A 9,172-nucleotide genomic window follows, 5' to 3' on the forward strand; every position below is an offset into this window, starting at 1 on the left:
ACGGAGAAAGCTCCTACCGGTGGAGGCGGCGGCAGTATGGTGTACGGGGTTCCACCGGCGGCAGTGCGTAGTGAGGTCAGCGGCGGTCGGGAGGGGGAGAGGGTGCGACGGCCTCGCCGGCCGGAGAGCACGTGGCCGGCCATGGGGAGCAGCGTGTGCGACGGAGGAAGAGCCCGAGCGTGTGTGTGCGGTGGATGTAGAAACTGTGTGCCAGATCTGAGGGATTTGGTGGGAGAAGGGGAAAAGGGGAGATAGGGTTTTTCGTGGGCTGGGCTCATTTCGGCGCCAACTGTTTCACGTTCCCGCGTGCGCGACTGATCGACCCAATTAGCCACCAACAATTGGTCGAGAAAAATTTCCGACCGATAGTTTGATGGAAGTCTTACTATTCCCAACCGACCATCAGACGTGAAATATACCAGCATTCCGACTGACTGTTGTACGCCACAAGTGTGTATTCCCGACCAACTGACTGATACAAGTTTTTCTGACCGACTGTGTGTCAGTATAAATGAGTTTTCCCAACACACACCAGTAGGGAATTATGGTGCGTGCCCTACTTCCCTCTGCGAAGGGCCTTTCTATTTACTTTATGCAATTCTATTTTTTATTTGAGTCTCCATCTTCTCTTATAAAGCACCAACTAAGGGGAACTATGATCGTACTTGAGCATTGGGTATAGATAATATGCGAGTGTGCTTCATGAATGGATCAATGTTTGAGCATAATGGGCTAAGGATAACTTACTTTAGTGTTGATATTTTGAAAGGCATGGTTGCTTGTTGATATGCTTGAGTATTGAAATCTTCATGTCAAAACTCGACTATTGCTTTGAATCATATAAAAGTCCAAATGTGCATGCTACAAATAAAATAATATGTGATGAACATTTTAGTCAACATTCCCATCAAAAATTCTGTTTTTATTATTTACCTACTCGAGGACGAGCAAGAATTAAGCTTGGGGATGCTGATACGTATCCATTGTATCTATAAATTTTTTTTATTGTTCCATGTTGTTATATTATCATTCTTGGATGTTTTACAATCATTTTATAGCAACTTTATATCATTTTGTGGGACTAACCTATTGACATAGTTCCTAGTGCCAGTTGTTGTATTTTGCTTGTTTTTTACTTCACAGAAAATCAATACCAAACGGAGTCCAAACATAGCAAAACTTTTTGGTGATTTTTGTTGGACCAGAAAACACCTGTTGGGCCAAAGAAGTACCAAACAGGGGCACCGAGGGGAGCACAACCCACCTGGGCGCTCCTTGGGGGCCAGGCATGCCCTGGAGGGTTGTGCCCACCTCGGTGGCCTCCCGCACCACCTCATTGCTCTATAAATACCCCAGTATTCCAGAAACCCCAGGGGAGTCAACGAAAAACAATTCCAGCCGCTGCAAGTTCTATAAACCATAGATCCAATCTAGACATCATCACAAAGGGATTCATCATCCTCATTGGTGCCTCTCCGATGATGCATGAGTAGTTCATTGTTGACCTACGGGTCCATAGTTAGTAGCTAAACAGCTTCCAGTTTCTCTCTTTTGATTAGCAATACAATGGTCTCTTGGAGATCTATTTGATGTAACTCTTTTTGCGGTGTATTTGTTGGGATCCGATGAACTTTGATTTTATGATCAGATCTATTTTTTTATCCATGAAACGTATATGAGTCTTTTGATCTCTTATATTCATGATTACTTATAGCCTCGTATTTCCTCTTCGAATATTTGGTTTAGTTAGGCCAACTAGATAATTTTTTCTTGCCATGGGAAGAGGTGCTTTGTGATGGGTTCAATTTTACGGTGCTCAATCCCAGTGACAGAAGGGGAAATGACACGTATGTATCGTTGCTATTAAGGATAACAAGATGGTGTCTATTCCTACATGAATAGATCTTGCCTACATCATGTCATCATTCTTATTGCATTACTCCGTTTTTCAATGAAGTTAATGCACTAGATGCATGCTGGATAGCAGTTGATGTGTGGAGTATTAGTAGTAGATGCAGGAAGGAGTCAGTCTACTAATCTTGGACGTGATGCCTATATAATGATCATTGCCTGGATATCATCATAATTATTTGAAGTTCTATCAATTGCCCAACAGTAATTTGTTTACCCATCATATGCTATTTTCTTGAGAGAAGCCACTAGTGAAATCTACGTCCCTCGGGTCTATTTTCTCATCATATATATTTAGATCTATTTTGCTATTTGCCTTTTTGTTTATTTTCCACTTTTTTTTTCCAGGTCTATATTATCAAAAACCCAAAAATACCTCGCTGAATTTTATTTGCTTTTATTTGCATCTATCAATCCATTACAACTTTCTCCCATCCACGTGCCAATTTCTGGCGCCGCTACCTAAAAGGGATCGACAACCCCTTTTACACGTCGGGTTGCAAGTATTTGTTCTTTGTGTGCAGGTACCGTTTATATAGTGTTGCATGGTTCTTCTACTAGTACGATAACCTTGGTCTCATCACTGAGGGAAATACCTACTGTTGTTGTGTTGCATCATCCCTTGCTCTTTGGGGAAATACCGACGTAGTTCAAGCCACATCAAGTAGTAGTTGGAAGGAGTGGACGAGGGGCCCGCTCCCATCCTCGCTCCAACCCCACCAAGGCAAGGGCGTAGTGGTAGCGGTGGAAGGGACCGGCAACATGTGCTACCAGGAGCTACAGTAGGAGATGAAGAGGGCAAATGGAGTGTCTTGGCAGAAGCCCGACCTGACCCTGTCAGGCCCCGCAGGGCACAGCCTGACAAGATCGGGAGGGGCGGGGCGAAGACGACACATGGAGAGAGCAGCTAGGTGATTCCCTGGTCACCACTGCCAGGACTAGCGAAACGTGGCCGGAGGGACATCGACAGGGAAGATGAAGCTAGAGTCCGTAGGGAAGCCTGCGAGGGTCCAGCTGGAGGAGGCGGAGACATCTACACCCAACACCCCGGCAAATCGCTCTGCCGGGGAGAAGACCAGGTGCAGATGATGGTGCTGTCGCTGCCTTGCTGATGGTGATGGTGCGGGCGGCGCTCAGCTGGAGCTCGAGCCACCGTCCTCCCGCTCGGTGCTGTCATCATCACCATAACTGTCCTCTTTGTCGCTGTCGCTCAAGGAGGAGCTTTCCTCATCGATCGAGCTCTCCGTGCAGCAACCTATGCAAGCACCTGAATGTCCAAAGACCTTGATGGAGAGAAAGTCGACCTACATTAGTTTAAAATGGAGAACGTGTCCCGCCGCCAAGCTATGGGCACGAGCAAAGATTTTCCAGCCACGCTACAGAAGCCTGACATGAGGTGCGAGGAACTCTACGCCCGCCCACATGCTGCCGTTACAAGAGCCCCTCATGTGCAGCTTTAATCCTGGTGGATGTTCTACCTCCATCACCCTTGTGAAAGGGGTAGGAAGCCGAAGATGGCTGCGGGGGTCCACGCAGTTTGACGATGAACTCCAACGGTTGGTCCCCGACGTGGCCTTCCATTGGGACCAAGGAAGCTGGGGGAGGAGCGACCAAGGCATCACCACATCCTCCTCGGCCCAGAGCGCCACGGCGGCCACGGTTGCGTCCCATGGCTCTGCCCTATGCATTGGACTCTGCTCCTGCAGCGCCAGCGGGAGCAGGGTTGCGGTGCCTAGAGGAGATCCTCATCACCGCTGCTGGGGGACGACCGTGACCTCTCCCCCTCGCCATGATTGAAGAAGGATGCTGGAGGAAGAAGGAAGAGATGCGTGGGTGAGTCCTTTCACCCTCCCTTGCGCTTCCTTTTTATAGCGGAGCACGGCTGGGGGCTGCCTCCCCACTACCCCTTGGCAGCCGCCACCCTCCACCAATCCAGTCCGTCTCCATCAGCAGCAACATCCAAGGTCACCGATTGTCCTCCCATGCCTATCCACGGCGTCGAGCTTTCCGCCATGGCACTCATTCCCGCGCCCTACGCCTCCGCCACCTACCCCGCGCAATGCATGCAGCATACATGGCAGAAACGGCTAGGTTGTGGGATGGGTAAAATGGCAGTTACCTCCCCGTAAATATAGTCAATTCATTATCCATAACATGGGTAGCCCTACGTTGTTTAGCACTGCTCGCGGGAAAACCAGAAACTGACTCATTCACAGGTTAATGAAGAAGCAAAGAAGATATCTAGAGAGAAAACATGGACCCTTCCGCGACCTGGACGACGTGTCCGCCTGTGTACTTGTTGGGGCCTATCCTAACGATGCCCGGCGGCACGTATGGGCCAGGCCCAAGGGATCCTATCGCTGCAACAAACATTCACATTCATTTTCCAGACTTAAACACAGGGTGCTAAAGATCGAGCACCCAACACCAACGTACGAAGCAAGGACCAAACCAGAGAAACCGCTCTTCGTGAGATCAAGGAGCGGATCAAGAAGACTAAGTCAAGGAAGACAACAAGATATCATCTAGAGGAGGCCTCCCTTGCCATGCAGGAGGGCCTGGCTGGGTCGAGGCCTCCCCAGAAGCAGATCCAAGATTTCCCAAGTAGGCCTGCCCGGGATGCCAAGACCGAGAACCCTGCCAAGGCACCACCTCTCCATCGCTCCACCACATAAGCGACACAATTCACTTATGGGTGCGGTGTCGAGCGCCCAAGTGATTAAGTGGCTTCCATTGAGCCCGTGGCAGCCCATCGGAAGACAAATTACCCTCATATGACAACCATCCAGAGGCGCGTCGAACAGATACGCAGGAGATGATTAAGCGGCATGGCAAGCTTGCCGGGTTGCACCCTCAAAATGACACCTAGTGGTGCATTTAATACACTTTGTCACTTATCGGTGCGGTGTTGAGCCCCCAAGTGATTAAGTGGCTTCCATTTATCACGTGGCAGCCCATCGGAAGACAGATTACACTCATATGACCCCGTCCAGAGGCGTGTCGAATAGATAAAGCAGAAGATGATTAAGTGACACAACAATCATGTCGAGTTTCACCCTCAGCATGACACCTAGTGGTTCATTTCATGCACTTTGTTCCTAACTGCCAGAGTTAGGTATGCTAGCACTGTAGCTATCTAATCACTAGATAAAGACTATTTTGCCACTGTGGCTACCCCTTAAGCTATAAAAGGAGGTACAAGGAACACTAGCAAAGGATTGTGACCCCCTGCACACTTGTACGTGCGTAGCTGCTCCCCTGAAGCAACTTTGTCGGGCTTGAGTGTTGCGTGTTCATCGTGTTCCTCCATCCAATCCACAAAAGTAGGATTAGGTTTTACGCTTCCCAGTGGCCCGAACCTGGGTAAAAACCACTAGTGTCACCACCGTCGTGTTGTTTCATGGCCTCCGCTCCTTGTGCAACATGATCCCCCCTTGCTGAACCTCAAAGGGGCTGATGGCCCCATAGGTGATCATGTTCTCCCACGGCATCCTTGGCACGCTAGGGAGGGGGTGTCGCTTGTGCGAACCCGAGGTTGTGGTTGGCGCATCGATCCTCATCGTCGTCATCATCTTCATCGTCACCCTCTTCGTCGGTGTCTTCGAATAAAGAGAACCATGTCGCATCCTAGCCTCGTCCTTCCCAGATTTCGTCGCTCGTCTCTGCGGCGGCAGCGAAGACGACGGCGACAAGGGTAAAAGGACGATTGTGCTACGATGGCCATGGTTAGCATAGATGGTGTGGCCACCATGCTACCCGCAGTCGAGGTGTGCCGTGACATCCCCCTCCTTGCTGCCTCCTGTCAAGCGTGTCCAATCCCGAAGCGCGTCACTTCGACGGGCGGACAAGAAAATGGTGCGTACTTGGCCTCCCTCTTGCTTCTCACTCACCAATGATTGAGTCGCAAATATGGTGATACCACCAGCGTCGATAAGCCCGCGTGGAGCTCGGTCCTGCATTTATCCTGCCAAGGGTAAATCCTGAGCGGACATTGGTGCGAATCCGTTGGCTGGCACCCCCGGCAAGCAAACCCCCGGCAAGGCTCTTTGCCACAGCGTGTCGTCCACGACGGCTACCAGGAGATCATTGAAGAGAAGAAAAATGAGGGAGGAACCGATATATCGCCTTTTCCACCATATAACATTAGTTGCAAGCATTTTTGCTGACTCCCTCAGCCTGCGCCAGGGCTGGGTACGTAACTAATGGACTCCCTAGTCCCTCCCTTGTACACCTTCCTGCTTTTCATATTTTCAAAATAAAAATGGATATGTGATCGTGGTCTTCCCGAGAGGCATGGACAGGAGAGGAAGAGAATAGGCAAAAGCTAAGTTGACATGCTTGTTAACTTTTCTTCATAGCTTGCACTTGCCTATCCCTCAGACCTCCAATGGCTTCGTATGGCAAGTACTTTGTACGATGGAATCTAAGTGTATTTGTCTACGCCCTTGCTTTGTTTTCAAGCCTGTTCAACACAGTGGATGGCAGCGTCAAGGAATGTTAAGGAAAAACCCACCGGCAGCATGTCCTTGCCAGCTGAATGTTAAGGACCCATTCCTCAAAGCAATCGTGGTAGTATGCTGTTGGCAGGAAAGAAAAGTGTGAAAAGGAAACTAACCATATGAATATCAATGTGTAAACACAAGAGGGATAGGATGCATTAACATAATAAGCATTGATAACCCACAAGTGTAGGGGATCGCAGCATTTTTCGATAAGTGAGAGTGTTGAACCCGACGAGAGCTAAAGGTAGAATAAATATTCCCTCAAGTTCTATCTACCACCGATACAACTCTACGCACGCTTGACGTTCGCTTTACCTAGAACAAGTATGAAACTAGAAGTACTTTGTAGGTGTTGTTGGATAGGTTCACAAGATAATAAACAACACATAGATAAAAAGTAGGGGTTGTTTAGCTAAAGAAGCAATAAAGTAATATAGCGAGTGTGGAAAAGTGGTGGTAGGAGTTGTGAAATAATCCCTAAGCAATTGACTACTTACTAGAACAATAATCACTATTGCAATTTTATTTGAGGGAGAGGCATAAAATAACATAATTTCTCTACTTGGATCATATGCACTTATGATTGGAACTCTAGCAAGCATCCGCAACTACTAAAGATCATTAAGGTAAAACCCAACCATAGCATTAAAGCATCAAGTCCCCTTCATCCCATACGCAAACAACCTACTTACTCGGGTCTGTGCTTCTGTCACTCACACCACCCACCATAAGCAAATCATGAACATATTGCAAACCCTACAGTGGGAATCCCTCACGCTTGCACAACACGGAGAGCACCATAGGACAGCAATAATAATAAAACATGCAACTCAAACCAATCATGATCGTCAATTAACCCATAGGACAAAATGGATCTACGCAAACATCATAAGACAACCATACCTCATTGGGAAATAATATATAGCGTTGAGCACCATGTTTAAGTAGAGATTACAGCGGGTAAGAGAGAGGTTACACTGCTGCATAGAGGGGGGAAGAGTGGGTGATGAAGGCGGTGAAGTTGTTGGTGAAGATCGCGGTGATGATGATGGCCCCCAGCAGCGTTCCGGCGCCACCGGAAGCAAGGGGGATAGAGCCCCACTTCTTATTCTTCTTCCTTGACCTGCTCCCTAGATGGGAGAAGGGTTTCCCCTTTGGTCCTTGGCTCCCATGGAGTGGGAGGGGCGAGAGCCCCTCCGAGATTGGATATATCTCTCTGTCTCTCTCTATTTTTGCGTTCTCAGATTCTGCCCCGTCACCGTTTCTTCTATATCCGGAGATCCGTAACTTCGATTGGGGTGAATCTTTCTCCCAGATTTTTCTCATAAAATTAGCTTTCTTGCGGCAAAAGAAGAGTGGCAACCGCCTTACGGGTGGCCCAGGAGAGTGCCAGGCGCGCCCAGCGGGGAGGGCGCCCCTATCTCTTGGCCACCTCGGGCACCGTTTCGCGTTGATTATTCCTTCGGATAATCCCAAATATTCCAAAATAATTCTCCGTCCATTTTTATCCTGTTTGGATTCCGTTTGATATTGGGTTTCTGCGAAACATAAAACATGCAACAAACAGGAACTGGCACTGGGCACTAGATCAATATGTTAGTCCCAAAAATATATGACGGAGATAAAAAGTTGAAGAATATTGGCATGGAACAATAAAAAATTATAGATATGACGGAGACGTATCAGCATCCCCAAGCTTAATTCCTCCTCGTCCTTGAGTAGGTAAATGATAGAAAGATAATTTTTGATGTGGAATGCTACCTAGCATAATCTTGATCATGTATCTAATCATGGCATGAATATTAAGACATGAGTGGTTCAAAGCAATAGTCTATCATTTGACATAAAAACAATAATACTTCGAGTGTACCAATAAAGCAATCATGTCTTTTCAAAACAACAAGACCAAAGCAAGCTTATCCGTACAAAATCATATAGTTTGGCCATGCTTCATTTTTGTCACACAAAATGCTCCCATCATGCACAACCCCGATGACAAGCCGAGCAATTGGTTCATACTTTTTAACGCGCTTCAGCTTTTCCAATCCTCACGCAATACCTGAGCGCAAGCCATGGATATAACACTATAGGTGGAACAAAATATAATGATGGAGGTTATGTGGAGAAGACAAAAAAGGAGAAAGTCTCACATCGACGCGGCTAATCAACGGGCTATGGAGAAGCCCATCAATTGATGTCAATGCGAGGAGTAGGGATTGCCATGCAACGGATGCACTAGAGCTATAAGTGTATGAAAGCTCAAACTGAAAACTAAGTGGGTGTGCATCCAACTTGCTTGCTCATGAAGACCTAGGGCATTTGAGGAAGCCCATCATTGGAATATACAAGCCAAGTTCTATAATGAAAATTCCCACTAGTATATGAAAGTGACAACATAAGAGGATACTTTGAAGCACAAGTGTGGAAAAAGGATAGTAACATTGCCCCTTTTCCTTTTTTTCTTTTTTTTCTTTCGATGGGCTTTTTTGGCCCCCTTTTTTATTTAGGCTTCTTTGGCCTTTCCCCTTTTTTTCTTTTTTTCTTTTTTCTTCTTTTTTTCATGGGGCAATGCTTTATAATGATGATCATCACACTTTTATTTACTTACAACTCAATATTACAACTCGATACTGGAACAAAGATATGACTCTATATGAATGCTTCCGGCAGTGTACCGTGATGTGCAATGATCTAGCATAGCAATGACATCAAAAAACGGACAAGCCATGAAAACATCATGCTAGCTATCTTACGATCAT

Source organism: Triticum dicoccoides, chromosome 2B (genome assembly GCF_002162155.2).
Source record: "Triticum dicoccoides isolate Atlit2015 ecotype Zavitan chromosome 2B, WEW_v2.0, whole genome shotgun sequence".
NCBI classification, from domain to species: domain Eukaryota; kingdom Viridiplantae; phylum Streptophyta; class Magnoliopsida; order Poales; family Poaceae; genus Triticum; species Triticum dicoccoides.